At 36.8% G+C, this 14,075-nt stretch overlaps 1 protein-coding gene across 4 annotated transcripts in view; it reads right to left on the reverse strand.

Annotated features, from left to right (window-relative positions):
* The window catches only part of Ppat-Dpck (Bifunctional Phosphopantetheine adenylyltransferase - Dephospho-CoA kinase), a 220,825-nt gene that overhangs the window by 76,885 nt on the left and 129,865 nt on the right, over positions 1-14,075 (reverse strand). The window lies entirely within an intron of this gene.

The following is a 14,075-nucleotide window of genomic DNA, read 5'->3' on the forward strand; positions in this document are numbered from 1 at the left end:
TCGTTGTCACAACTTGCAACAATTTTCTATTCACTACTGTTTTGAAAAATTGACTGCCATTTTGAAATTTTATGTTCGATCGTCGCCAAATTATAAACAGCTAATTTAGAGTGTCTCGTGCTTTTACTCTGAAAATTTCAACTTAAAACACAGTAAACTGCGCTTTGTAGTGTGAAAAAAATTTGCCGCCATTTTAAAATTTTACGTTGGTATGCCGCCAAAATCTGTATAGGAAATTTAGTGTGCCTTGTGGTTGTACCCTGAAAATTTAAACTTAAAAGACGGAAAGTGGTACCCTGTAGTATATGTGGTACAGGCAGACGAACGAACAAATGTAGATGGGATCATTCTAGGAACCTCAGTGACGTTCGCCAAACATGAACACCAAGGGTGGCCCAAAAGTAGGTATACACCCGTGCATTGATCAAGTATAACATTCTAGTTTATGGGTTTATTTGTTTCGACTCTTCCTACCTGAAGATGTATGTAGAAACACATTAAGAATAAATAATAAAGAAACATGTATAACAACAAGAAATGGTATAGAATCTAATAAGCTGATCAGTACGGTACAGTATACCTACTTTTGGGCCACCCTGTATATTAATTTAAAACAAATATATAACTCATGTTTTATAAGATAAATGTTTCAAAATGTCTTAAATGAAATTAAAATATTTTTTAGTGTAAAATAAATAGTTTTATTTGTGAAGTTCACTTCCGATACTTTGTGCGTTCAATTACGGGAATTTCCTGAGCACTTGTTGCAAGACGATTCTTTCCAGAAAATTAATTTAAAACAATTAACAAATATATAAATCACATTTTATAAAGTAAATGTTCCAAAATGTCTTAAATGAAATTAAATATTTTCCAGCGTAAAATAAATAATTTTATTGTTTAAGTATTCAGTTCCAATGCTTTATGTGTTCAACTGTGGGAATTTCTCGAGTATTTCTTTCGCGCCGCTTTTCCCCCTCGAAAATGCACGCTTTCTTCGCTGTACATCGAAACTTCCACTAGCACTTAAGCTTTAAATTAGTACTTGAAATAGTAAGTGTTACGTGGTTTTCGGAACTCTGACAAGGAAGGGTCACGCAGTGGCTCCGCTGAGATCCGAACGAGACAATTGTGTTTGCATTTGATATGTTATAACTAGATGAATTCCCAAGTTATACGTGCCACCGAGCGGAATATCGTGAGTTACAACATATTTTGTAATGTAAGAACTACAAAAAATTTACCTGGCATAATAGTTTGAACCGGGTCATTTGTTCGAAAACGGTTGAGTAAGTGGAAAACTGGGCCAACACGTATCCCATCATTTTCAACGACAAACATTTTTGGGGTAAAAACTTTGTCCCAGGGTCCCCCGCAGGGTCCCAGACGAGGTCCAACTCAAAATTTTCAAATAGCAAGGGGGGTTAAGTGGTACATCATTTGAAAGCTGTTGTAAAATGAAAGAAAATGCAGCAAGTCTCGACTCTCTACAACAACCCTGTGCAAAATGGCGGTGTGTCAAAGTGTAAACGAAAACTAATTGAAAAGTCCATGGTCATCCCTATAAATCGGAAACGGTAAGACAAATGTGAAAACAGGAAAGGATGTGTGGCATTATTTTCAAAGTACAACGATTAAAGTGAAAACGTCTAGTCCCAGGGTCCCCACATGGTCCCAGGTGGGATCCAACTAAAAAGTTTCAAATGGCAAGAGAGGTAGGACATCGTTTTAAAGCTGTTGTTAAGTGAAAGAAGACGGAGCGTATCTCGACTTTCTACAACAACCCTGTCCAAAATTGCGGTGGGTCAAAATGTAAACAAAAGCTTAATTGAAAATCTATTGCCACCTTGAATCCAAGAGGGCCGCTTCAAACCTATATCGAAAGGATTAGCGTACCAAACTGCTGAAGCTACGAAAACAAATTTGGCATTAATGTTGATTAGTAAGTGACTAAAATATGCAAAATGTTCAAAAACGCAACATCCTGAGTTCAAAATGCCACACTATGTATCGAACGCATATCCAGCTCACACCACTGGTGTTGGAGAAGCGAACGTTAATGGTTAATAGTAGATATCCACAAAATATCAAAGAGTATAATCTGTAATCCAATGTGGCTGCCAGCGTGAAAAATGAGTTTGTATATAAATATGTTATTTCTTGGAATACAGTGACCAAACCAACAAAGTTTGACGCAGCTCGATGTACTGAAATGACTTATACATGTTTGGTACTACTCGCCAATCTTGCAAATGATATTTTTTTTGTATATTTGGTATTGCTTGAAGTATTGCGATCAAACCAACGAATGACATACAAATGTAACCATCACGAATACGTTACAATAGAGCCCCCGACCTACTGGTGCACCAAGTTCTTTCTGTATGAACTACGTATGACAAAATTAGAAAAATACCCGAAGATATTCAACTTTTGTTTAGCAGTATGAGTAGGAAATCAGAGTTGTGTGTTCATCGCATATTCGTTATACTCAAGTAAATAATGTCCAGAGAACCGTGACGAACGTGCATTAAGAACAAAATATATATGTGTTGTTACCGAATGAAATAATAGTTGAAGTGAATCGAAATTCAATTGTTCTTTAGTCTTCCTATTATTTCAAAATACATAATAGAGAAAAATAGAGATTTAGATTTCTACTATGAATGACATAGGTTTTAAGCGGCCATCTTGGATTCAAGGTGGCCATAGTTTTTCAATTAAGCTTTTGTTTACATTTTGACCAGCCGCAATTTTGCACAGGGTTGTCGTAGAAAGTCAAGACTTGATCCATCTACTTTCATTTAACAAGATCTTGCAAACGATGAGCTTCTTAACCTCTCTTGCCATTTAAAACTTTTTAGTTGGACCCCACTTGTGACCCTGTTGGCACCCTGGGACAAGACGCTTTAACTCAAATTGTTGTACTTTGAAAATAATGCCACACTCCCTTTCCTATTTTCATATTTGTCTTACCGTTTCCGATTTATAGGGATAACCATGGACTTTTCAATTAAGTTTTTGTTTACATTTTGACCCGCCGCCATTTTGCACAGGGTTGTCGTAGAGAGACGAGACTTACTGCATTTTCTTTCATTTTACAACAGCTTTCAAATGATGTGCTACTTAACCCCCTTTGCCATTTGAAAATTTTGAGTTGGACCCCGTCTGGGACCCTGCGGGGAACCCTGGGTCAAAGTTTTTACCCCAAAAATGTTTGTCGTTGAAAATGATGGGATACGTGTTGGCCGAGTTTTTCATTTACCCAACTGTTTCCGAACAAATGACTCGGTTCAAACTATTCTGCCAGCTTTGTAGCTTTTATATTACAAAATACGTTGTAACTCACGACATTCCGCCCGGTGGCACGTATAACTTTGGGATTCGTCTAATTATAACATATCAAATGCAAACACAATTGTCTCGTTCGGATCTCAGCGGAGCCACTGCGTGACCCTTCCTTGTGAGTATTATGCTTCTTAAATTTGACACGAATTTTTACGCTATTGCTGGTGTTGATTCTACAGAATGCTTATTTGAAGAGTAGAAACAAATAACTGGAATAAATTGCTGTTGCTGGAAAACCAAATTTTACTGAAGAATACTTGTGTTACCATCAAAGGTAATAAAAAGTAATACTAATAGTTTTACTAATGCACTACATATTTACTGGTAGTACCGGCATCCATAGCCTTACACCCATCAAACGTATGGGGGATAACGTCCCTCGGCGTCGCGAGTCGGCGAGCACATTATTCACGGAAAGTATTTTCTAAAATATAAAATTGCATATTTTATCTCAAATAGGCTATAAGCATAATTCATACATTAATATGTTCTATAATTATCTGAAGCTAAGGCAAGGTCTTTTTTATACGCTTAATGCATTCAGAACTTTATGAAGATCTTATGTTGAATGTTGTTGTAACCTTAACGTGAAAGCATCTAATTCGCCAAGGAAAGTCCAAAGTCTGATAAAAATTACTTTCAATGTGATCACCTTAATTCTATCAATAAAATACTAACAAAAAGCTCATAAACCCAGGTGGGTTTTTTTAGGTGGATCCATTCGGGCCAGGTCCACTTGGGCAAACCCTGAACAAACCATGGTTCGACCAGGAATGAATTAAACTAGCAGAGAAGAGAAAACAGGCAAAATTACGTTGGCTATAAAACCCGAATGAAGTAACTACACAAAATTTCGTAGACATCAGGCGGGAAACTTCTAATACTTTTAGAACACAGAAACGCGATTTTTTGAAAGCTAAAATTAAGGAACTTGAAGATAACAGTAAAAATGAAAATATTCGTGGCATGTATAAGGGGATCAGCGAATTTAAGAAAGGCTATCAACCTCGTGCTTATGTATTAAAGAAAGCTGACGGAACAGTTCTCACTGATACGGATAGCATCTTAAATAGATGGAAAGATTTCTTTGCCGATTTGCTGAACACGCAACCAAAAACTAATGTGCGTGGAGGAAAGGAGATACACACCGCAGAACCGTATATTTCAGAACCCAACCGAATAGAAACCCCTATAACGAAATTAAAGAAAAATCACAAATCTCCGGGTGTAGACGAAATTCCGGCTGAGTTAATTTTAGCTGGAGGCGAAAAATTGTGGAACAAGATACACAAACTCATTCTTCTTATCTGGAACAAGGAAGAATTGCCACAAGAGTTGAAAGAATCAATCATTGTCCCAATTCACAAGAAAGGCGACAAAACTGACTGTAATAATTATCGAGGCATTTTTCTTCTGTCAACATCCTATAAAATTCTTTCAAATATTCTATTAGCAAGATTGACCCAAACGCAGATGAAATTATTGGAGATTATCAGTGCGGATTTAGACGAAATCGATCAACTATTGACCAAATACTTACCATTCGCCAAACTCAAAAAGAAGTGGGAATACAATACCCCGGTACATCAACTATTTATTGATTTTAGAAAGGCTTACGACCTGGATAGGAGAGAAACATTATACAACGTTCTTACAGAACTTAGAATACCGAAAAAGCTAATTAGATTAATCAACATATGTTTAAATGAATTCCAAAGTAATATCCGGGTAGGAAAATTTGTGTCACGAACTTTCACGTCGAAAATGGCCTGAAACAAGGAGATGCGTTGTCGCCATTATCTGGAATACATTATAAGGTAAATCAAAGGTAGCAACCAGGGCCTAGAGTTTAACGTATTCACCAGATTATGACATATGCTGATGATGTAAATTTAATAGGGGATGACAGGCAAACAATAGAAAGAAATGCACAGATCATATTAAACGCTTGCAGGGACATGGGTTTAGAACAGGAATGCAAATAACCGCTCGCCCACTCGCCCGGGATGAGTGGATTATCGGTGCGAGCTAGTGGCTTTTTTTTTTTTTTTTTTTTTTTTTTTTTTTGGGCGAGTAAAATTTCGTTGCTTATTTGCATATCTGGTTTAGAAGTAAATGCAGAGAAAACTAAATACATGGAAGTTCGTCAGGACCGTAATACGGCAAATTATGAATGCATTAAAATATTAAATAATACTTTTGATAAAGTGGATACTTTCAAATATCTAGGATCAATATTAACAGACGAAAATCTTATTCACGAAAAAATTAAATGTCGACTAAAAGCAGGGAATTCGTGTTATTATTCAGCTTAAAATCTCTTGTCGTCGCGAATTCTGTCGAGGAATTTGAGGCTTAAAATATATAAAACGATAATCATGCCTGTTGTTCTATATGGTTGCGAAACATGGTTGCTTACTCTGAGAGAAGAAAATAGACTGAAAGTATTTGAGAACAAGATACTGCGACGAATATTCGAACCCAAGAGGAACGGGAATGGGGAATGGCGGAAACTTCATAACGAGGAACTACATAATTTATATGGTTTACCAAACATTGTTAGAGTCATCAAGGCTAGGAGGCTTAGATGGGCAGGTGATGTAGCTAGGATGGAAGAAAGTAGAAACGCTTTCAAAGTCTTGACTAGAAGGACCAATCGGAAAACGACCATTAGAAAGACCTAGGCGCAAATGGGAGGACAATATTAAGATGGATTTCGCAGAGATAGGAATACAAAGTAGAAACTGGATCTAGTTGGCTAAGGATAGAGATCGGCGGAGAGCTTTTGTGAACGCGGCATTGAACCTCCGTGTTCCATAGGTCATAGAGTGAGTTAGTTTAATGAAATGAAATCTTCAAGCCTTACGTCTTACGATTATGCCGGCTAGGCTAATGGAGATCGTGATGATGAGAAATTAATGAAATAATGGAATGCAGAAAGTGGGAGGTAACGGAAGAACTCCGAGAAACCCACGCACATGGTGTTTGTCCACCACAGAGCTCAGTTGCCGCGAGCTAGGATCGAACAAATAACCCCATGCACCAGAGGTGAATGCTCTGCCACTGAATCATCGCGGCCCACCGTTCAGCAGGAAGGCTATAGGATACGTAGACTTACACCTTAACGTGGGATCCGAACCAAATGAGGTCCCGCCGGGAATCGAACCCCAGTCTTCCGCATCAAAGGCGCGTACGCAACCTACAAGCACGAGGGAGCTCAACCGCATTTCGAAGTAATTTAAATCATGATTATAATTCGGACTTATTCATCAATATTAATTATTCAAAGTTATCATTCAAAAAGATGATCTAGTATTTGATAGGATACAAGGGGTGAAACGTTACTAAATATAATTAATCGTATCATAAGTAAGTTTACTTTGCAATTCTTAAAGCAAAACCTAACTTAGTTTTAATCAGTGTGTTTTGAGTTATTGGGAAGGTTTCCTTTTAGTTGATTCACCTTAAATCCGACTTAAACTACTCAGATAGATAATATGATGAAACCAACAGGATAGTTAGCGAAACTGTTCCACGCAAATAATTTTACAATAAATGTATTGCTTTGCTCAGGGAGTAGTTTAATCGGATTTAAGTCTATTTCACCTTACATATTAATGACTTCAGGTTAAGTAAAGTTAGGTTTGTTTGGTTTAGAAATTGTAAAATAAGCTTACTTATGATGCGATGAATGGTATTTAGTAATATTTTGGCCTTCATACTTCTCAAAATACTAGAATGGTTCACGATTACTCCAGGCTCGACTGCTTCGTTTCGTGAATTTTAATTTGCATATCGTATACTTTAAAAGGGCAATCTATTTTTGATATGAACTTAAAACTGTTACCAACAATAAAACTGAAGATTTTAATTTGCCATTTAAAAAAAAACTTGAAAAACCTTGAGACGCTATTGTCATTACGAAAGAATTGAAGACAACTAGGAGGAGACACGGTGGCTCAATAGTAGAGAGATTACCACTGGTGTTTGAGGTTCCTGGTTCGATCTCCGTCAAGTAAGTTTGCGGCGGACAACATCATGTATGTGGATTTTCTTGAATACTCCCGTTTCCTCCCACATTCTCATTCACCAATTTTACCGTCATCATTGACTTGCCTTAATCATCGTCTTTCTCAGCCTAACGGGGATAACGCAGGACGTTAAGCTGAAAGATTTCATTTCAGTTTAATTTTGAAATGAAATCTTTTCAGTTTTACGTTCCACGATTATGCCGTATAAGCTAAAGGAGATGGTGATGATGAGAAATGAATGAAATAGTGGAATGAAGAAAGTGGGAGAACCCCGAGAAAACTTACGAACATGGTGTTTATCCACCATAAAGTCCACACGGCGCGAGCTGGGATCGAACCAGGGATCTCAAGCACCGGAGGTGAACGTTCTACCACTGAGCCACCGCACCCCCCAGTTTAATTTTGAAGACAACTATCGAGGTTTGTGTTACATGGAAGGATGATATGTGTGAAGAATTGGAAGGAGAAACGAGTTCTTGAGTGCTTGAAAGCATGTGGCAAAATTAAAAGCGGCGTCAAATATTAAAGCTACAAGAGCATTCAAATCTGGATGCATCTACCACTTCAAGATTGTCCCTTTCTCTCTGCAGTTTAGTAGAGAAATCTGATTGGAAAGACAAACTGTTTTATCTGTGAGAACACGGCCGTAATAGATTCTAAAACTGCGTTACTTCGTAGGAAGGGAACTTGCATAGTAGCAGCATTAGAAATCAAAGAAAATTTATTACAAACTTGTGGAGAATGGAATGATGACTGGGGAGAAAAATAAAAGCCTGTCTGTTAAGTATGAGTGACCTTGTTGCACCTGAAGCACGATACCACAAAAAGTGTCACCACTTTTTAAAAGAGAACCCACGTAAAGAATCTGTAAGTAAACCGATGACGGATAAACAATCACTTTTAATTTCGTGCAATTACATTAAAAGAAGCGATGAATGCCAACACTCACTTAAAGAATGGAAGATATATGAAAACTCATCTAAAGAATTTCGAACCAAAACTGACAAAACGATATGTATAACTGAATAACTTATGTATTCTACAAAATCGTAAAATTATTTACTTAGGATAATGAATATTATTAAAGGTAAAAGGGATGAATGAACGAGAACGCGGCAGTTTGAAAGGCAAAATATTCGTACATTGCAATCATTATAGGCAAAAAATTTGATACCGACACTGAAACGGTACAATACACTGGATGCAGTACAAAAGTACCGACATATTACAGAAATCAAAACCTGTCTTTTTCGTGTCCTTGTCTTTACAGCTTACTCTTTGCGAAACAGATTTCCTTCGTATGTTCACCTTACTTCTGAGTTTGTTACGATCCATTTTCTAAGTTCATTTCCTTTTCTCACAATACGAAATTACACTATGGGCGCCGTTTTGCACCAGTCTTCCGAAAAGTTGTACACTGCAATGCAAAAATAAATTATAACTGCTACTCCTATTGTCGCGAACTAAAACGCAGACTTTCCACATGACGATCATGCAAAACGTTACGTAATGTGCGTTGGTCAAGAATGGGCACAGCACATTTTGCAAAATGTACAATTAAAATTCAACACTCTGCATGGAAAGACATGTATATAAAACAAATTTCTGCACCCGGCAGAATTAAATAATACGGCATACAGCTGTATTTTATGTTTACAAGTGTAAAATCATTACAATACTATACGACGGTTGAAATAAATTATCGCATATGAAAGATGACTTATTAGGCGGAGTGTTTAGGAAAGTGTACAAAGTTGTAGCTATATTATGTTGACAACTGTAGCGTTACTAGTGTGAAACAATTACAATTGCAATAGGAACTCGTACCATCGAAAAAAAAAAAAAAAATAAGTTTTCACTACTCTTGCTTGCACGCATACCCACAGTCGCTGATGCGCGTGCTCCCTTCAAACGCGCCTCCGCGCGAGGCTACCAGCTTAGCCCTGCCCAAACTCGGATTAGATAGCATTCCTTTTTTAGTAAGCATCCAGCACAGGTTGGTTTGGTTTTTTCACTGAAGCTTCTATGCCGCATATCTAAAGGCTGTATTCATGGTTGGCAAAATCCATGGTTTTTATCGAAAAAACCAAAAAAGCCGGTTTTTCTGATTTAAACCAGGCTTTTTTGGTTTAAATAATGTGCTCTATTTATCTATATCACATATGGACAGAAATAAGTTCACCTTGGTGCAGGGTGGATTGATTTAAATCACGATTTGATTTAAATCAAATTCCGAAATAAAATAATTTAAAGTGAAAATAAGTAAAATCCCTTTTCTGTTCTGTTATTTCGGTTACGAAAGTTAATAATCAAAATACAATGAGACTCAAATGTACAGTATGTACAGCATAGTATGAAAACAAATGTCATGCACAGGATGATTAGGGAAAATCCCGTTTTGAACGGGTAACGGAGCAATACTGCTTTCTTCTATTCGTATCAATGGGTTTGGGTTTCTAAATCATTAACTATTCCAACGGGGAAATCGACATTTAAGACGGAAATTCTTTTGCGCGCGCCTCTGCTTGTTTGTTCCCAGATAATAGGATGTATTTAGAGGGGTCCTATGGTCCTATCCCCTCGCCGATTTTTTTAAAGATCTATAACTTTAGGCGAAATTTATGTACTTCGTGCTACAAGCTAGTTCCATTTTTTTAAATATGCCCCTACCAAATATCAGTAACTTTGGTGAAAAAAAGTGACATTTTGATAAACGTTGCTATACTTTTCCTTAATGCTTAACCTTTTAAATTATATTACCTATTTTTATTCTATTAAAAAGCGAATCTTCATTATTCGATTAAAAAAGTACCAATAAACTTTTTTTCCCTTTTTTTTTTCTCAAGACTGAAGACATTGTAGAACATGTTACATATGCTTTCATGCCTTTCTGCGTCGAGATATAGTGTGTAATGACATCATAAATTTCAAAGGGTATTTTTTGTTATGCCTATTATTCTTATTTTTTGGCAGGCTTACATTTTGCATTCAAAAGACTGAAATTTTGCACACTCGTTCAGTGCACCCCTTAGTATTTTTCAGATGTTTTCAGATCTCTGCGTGAAAACAGGGGGGTCCAGAGGGGAAAATGTAAAAAAAAAGAAAGAAAAAAGATATTTTTAACTAAATAGCTTTTTCCGCGATTCAGATGGAGACATATGAATGGTATCGTTTGAACGGCTGTTTTATTCTGAAGAGAATGACGTACGAATCTTGATCCTAGGATAAATACAGATGTTTCAGGAAACTGTTACCTGAGATCCTGTTTTATACGGGAATCTGGGGTATTTGGGGGATATTTTTCGCGGGCTTACTTTTGCACCTGGAAGATTGAAATTTTGCACATTTATTCAATGCACCCTTTAGTATTTTTCAGTATTTCAGATCTCTACCTTGGTCCAGAGGGGTAGAAAGTAAAATAGGATATTTTTAACAGAAAATCCCTTTTTTTCGTGATTTTTCCGCCCCAGATACACGATGAAGACATTTGAATGGTACGATTGAAATTCTTTTTTATTCTGAAGAGAATAATGTACAAATCACCACCCTAGGATAAATAGAGATGTCTGAGGATTTTTTTTTATTACATGCGGGTTATCTGGGGCATTGTGGGGATATTTTTAGCTCATTGTCAAATATTTTCCCCGCCCTTACTATTCAAGATAGCTTGAAATTTTATACACACGTTTAGTACACCCCTTAGTATTTCCCAGTTGATTTGAGATATGTGCGTTAACACAAAGGGAGTCGAGAGGGGAACAAAATTTAAAAAAAAAAAACTGAAAAATCCCATTTTCTCAATTTCCCGCTTCAGGGACATGATAGGCAAATGTGAATGTTACAGTTTCAAAGGCTGTTCTATTCTGAAGAGAATGAGGTATGAATCATGATCCTAGGATAAATAGGGATGATGTTGTAGCTGCTTGACTGAAAGTCCATAATTTCCCTTTTAAAACAAGCCAAAATTTAAAAGGGTTAAGAAACATTGGGATTAACAGAGGTTAACAATTGGGGATTAGTTCAAAATTCAGCCCTAATACTTTCACTTAAATGGCATAATTAGCATTTAATACTAATTCCTAATGCTTTTTCTTCAGTTCGCGACTTGTAATTTACGAGGAGAAAGATTTGATTTAAATAAAAAAAAATCGATTTAAATAAAAAAATCAACAAAAATGATTTTTTAAGTAAAAATCATGATTTTTTTCCACCCTGCCTTGGTGATGTAACACAACCGGGTTATACTGGAAGGGTTCACATAAGCTTAAAGCGGAATACAGGCCGCTTCTCGGCTTACATCCGAGAGAAATTGTTCTCCATTTGAACTCAAAACCGGAGACTAATTGACCACAAATGCGATACGTCTTCCGACTCACTCACGAAGGACTCCTCATAAAAATACGTTGTACTGATCTTTACATACTTGTTAATATAATTGTCAAGAGTCATTTCAAAAGAACAAAAAATGAACAGTTGCACAAGTGAAACCATTATACAGAATTGCATATGGACAATTTGAAAATACTGCTGAGTACAGAAGAATTAATTTAGTGCAAGTTAGTTCACTGCCACTTTTATTATTGCAAGTGAAAGAGAACAATGACTTAATTTGCATATCAGTAAGAAAAGTGAATAAAGATAAGAATTATTTGAGTTCACTTTGGCTCTGACCCATTTATACATAAGTGAATATCAAAGATACTGCTAATTTCAATAAGTGATTCTCATAGGGTTTGCATGACGCCTCCCCCCCCCCCGCCAAAAAATACGGCATTTCGATGTATTTTATCAATTGTAAACATTATTAAAACGAAAAAAATATTTAGAATTTTTCTCTGATTGCAGTTGCGTAACAATAATAGCAAACTATAAAAAAATCAGAAAAGAAACAGTCATAAACTTATAATAAAACAAAAAGTTGCTTTTGTACTATAATCTATTTGAGTAATGAATGGAGAATTTAGGTCCGAATATAATACGAATAATATACGGGAGTGAAACGTGATAACCAACAAATGTGTGTTCATCAAGATTTTACGAACACTTACACTTTTACAAACATTTTTCGTTTGTTGGTTTAAACCAGCCAAACCTGGCTGTATTTATACTCAAACCATGTATTACTTCTAAGGGCCCTCTTCACCATCATCTGTGTGAAGTCGGGTATTGTTACGTTGTCCAACAGAAATCTTGGATATTATTTAGTTTCTCCCACAACCACTTGAATGCGACTCTGGCTCACTTGATAGTGATTAGTTTGGGTTATGTGTCATACTACCGGCTCTGGAGCTGGCATGGATTTGGGGAGATAGTAAATGCTTCTCAAATCTTTTGGAGGACAATAAGAAGGAAATTAGTAAAAGTATAATAATGTTTCAACAATTAATTTGAGTGGGTGTGCCTAAACTAGCAGACGGAACGTCCACTTCCATTTCCATTTGTTACATCATGCAGATGATTCAGGACATGGTAGTCGTATAACATGGCGAATCGGTACGTTGAATGTAGTATTTCTGCATTGAGTTCATTTTAAGTAACATCTCGCTCAGCAGCGAGGCTATATGACACGTGCATCTACTGAGTTTTACATAATTATATAATAATGAAGAGAATCAATTAAATTTTTATGAGAACCACGGATCACCGAATTTGAAAACACAATGTAGAATGTATGGGAAGGTATTGACAATCAACAACCATATAACATTGCGAATCGGTGCGTTGAATATAGTGAAAGAGTAACGGGTAAGTCTTTACTTTGAGTAGAACATTCACTGGAACCTAAACTAAAATACCGGCAACACTTTAAATTAAGTGATAGTTGAAGCTTCTAGGGGAACGGTTCCAGTCACTGTTCTAAAGTCTTACCGGATAACCTAATCTAACCTAGCTTGGATTGGATTTTGAGTTTAACATCCCGCTCAGCAGCGAGGCAATATGAGACATGGACTTACTGATTAACATAGAATCCGAAACACATGAGCTCCCGCCAGGAATCGAACCTGGGTCACCCACGCCAAAGGCGCGTACGCTAACCGCTTAGCCACGAATGAGCTCCTAATCTAACCTAGCGTAACCTAACAATTTTTAATGATTCAATTGCCTTTTTGTAGGTTTAAAATTGGAGGGGTACCTCTAAACAAAATTATTATGGTAACTTTACTTTGAGCAAGGCAGTGATATGCTGTCACCGTTAATATTATTTCCTGATACACATAGTATTGCCGAGCGAGCGTCAGCGATTGAAGGCGGGTTAAGCCTCGCAGGGCGCGTTGTTTTCTGTCTTTCGTTTTACGGAACTGTAACTGAAACTGCAGGAACCGGTTCAGATGAATCGGTTATTGTCACTGCCTTGCCTAAAGTAAAGACTTGACTTAATTATTATTGTTAGTGTCATGTGATTGTCGCGTATACTCGGTGTGTGCATCATCCAAATTTAATTGCAACCCCCATTTTTTTCCCTTTGTGAATTAATAACTTTTATCCATACACATATCAAATATAGCCACCGACATCCTAAATCTGCACCAACAGTCTTACTGTTTGTGACGTTCTATACTCAAGCGCTAATGGCCCTGACATTCTTAACTTACATCTATTGAATAATCTGATCGGCAAAGATCCTTGCAGATCGGCATCAATTCTTCTCACTCTCCTTTAGCATACTCATCCCCTGTATAATGATTTTGATATACA

The sequence above is a fragment of the Thermobia domestica genome, chromosome 15 (genome assembly GCF_964235325.1).
Source record: "Thermobia domestica chromosome 15, izTheDome1.hap1.1, whole genome shotgun sequence".
Taxonomy (NCBI): domain Eukaryota; kingdom Metazoa; phylum Arthropoda; class Insecta; order Zygentoma; family Lepismatidae; genus Thermobia; species Thermobia domestica.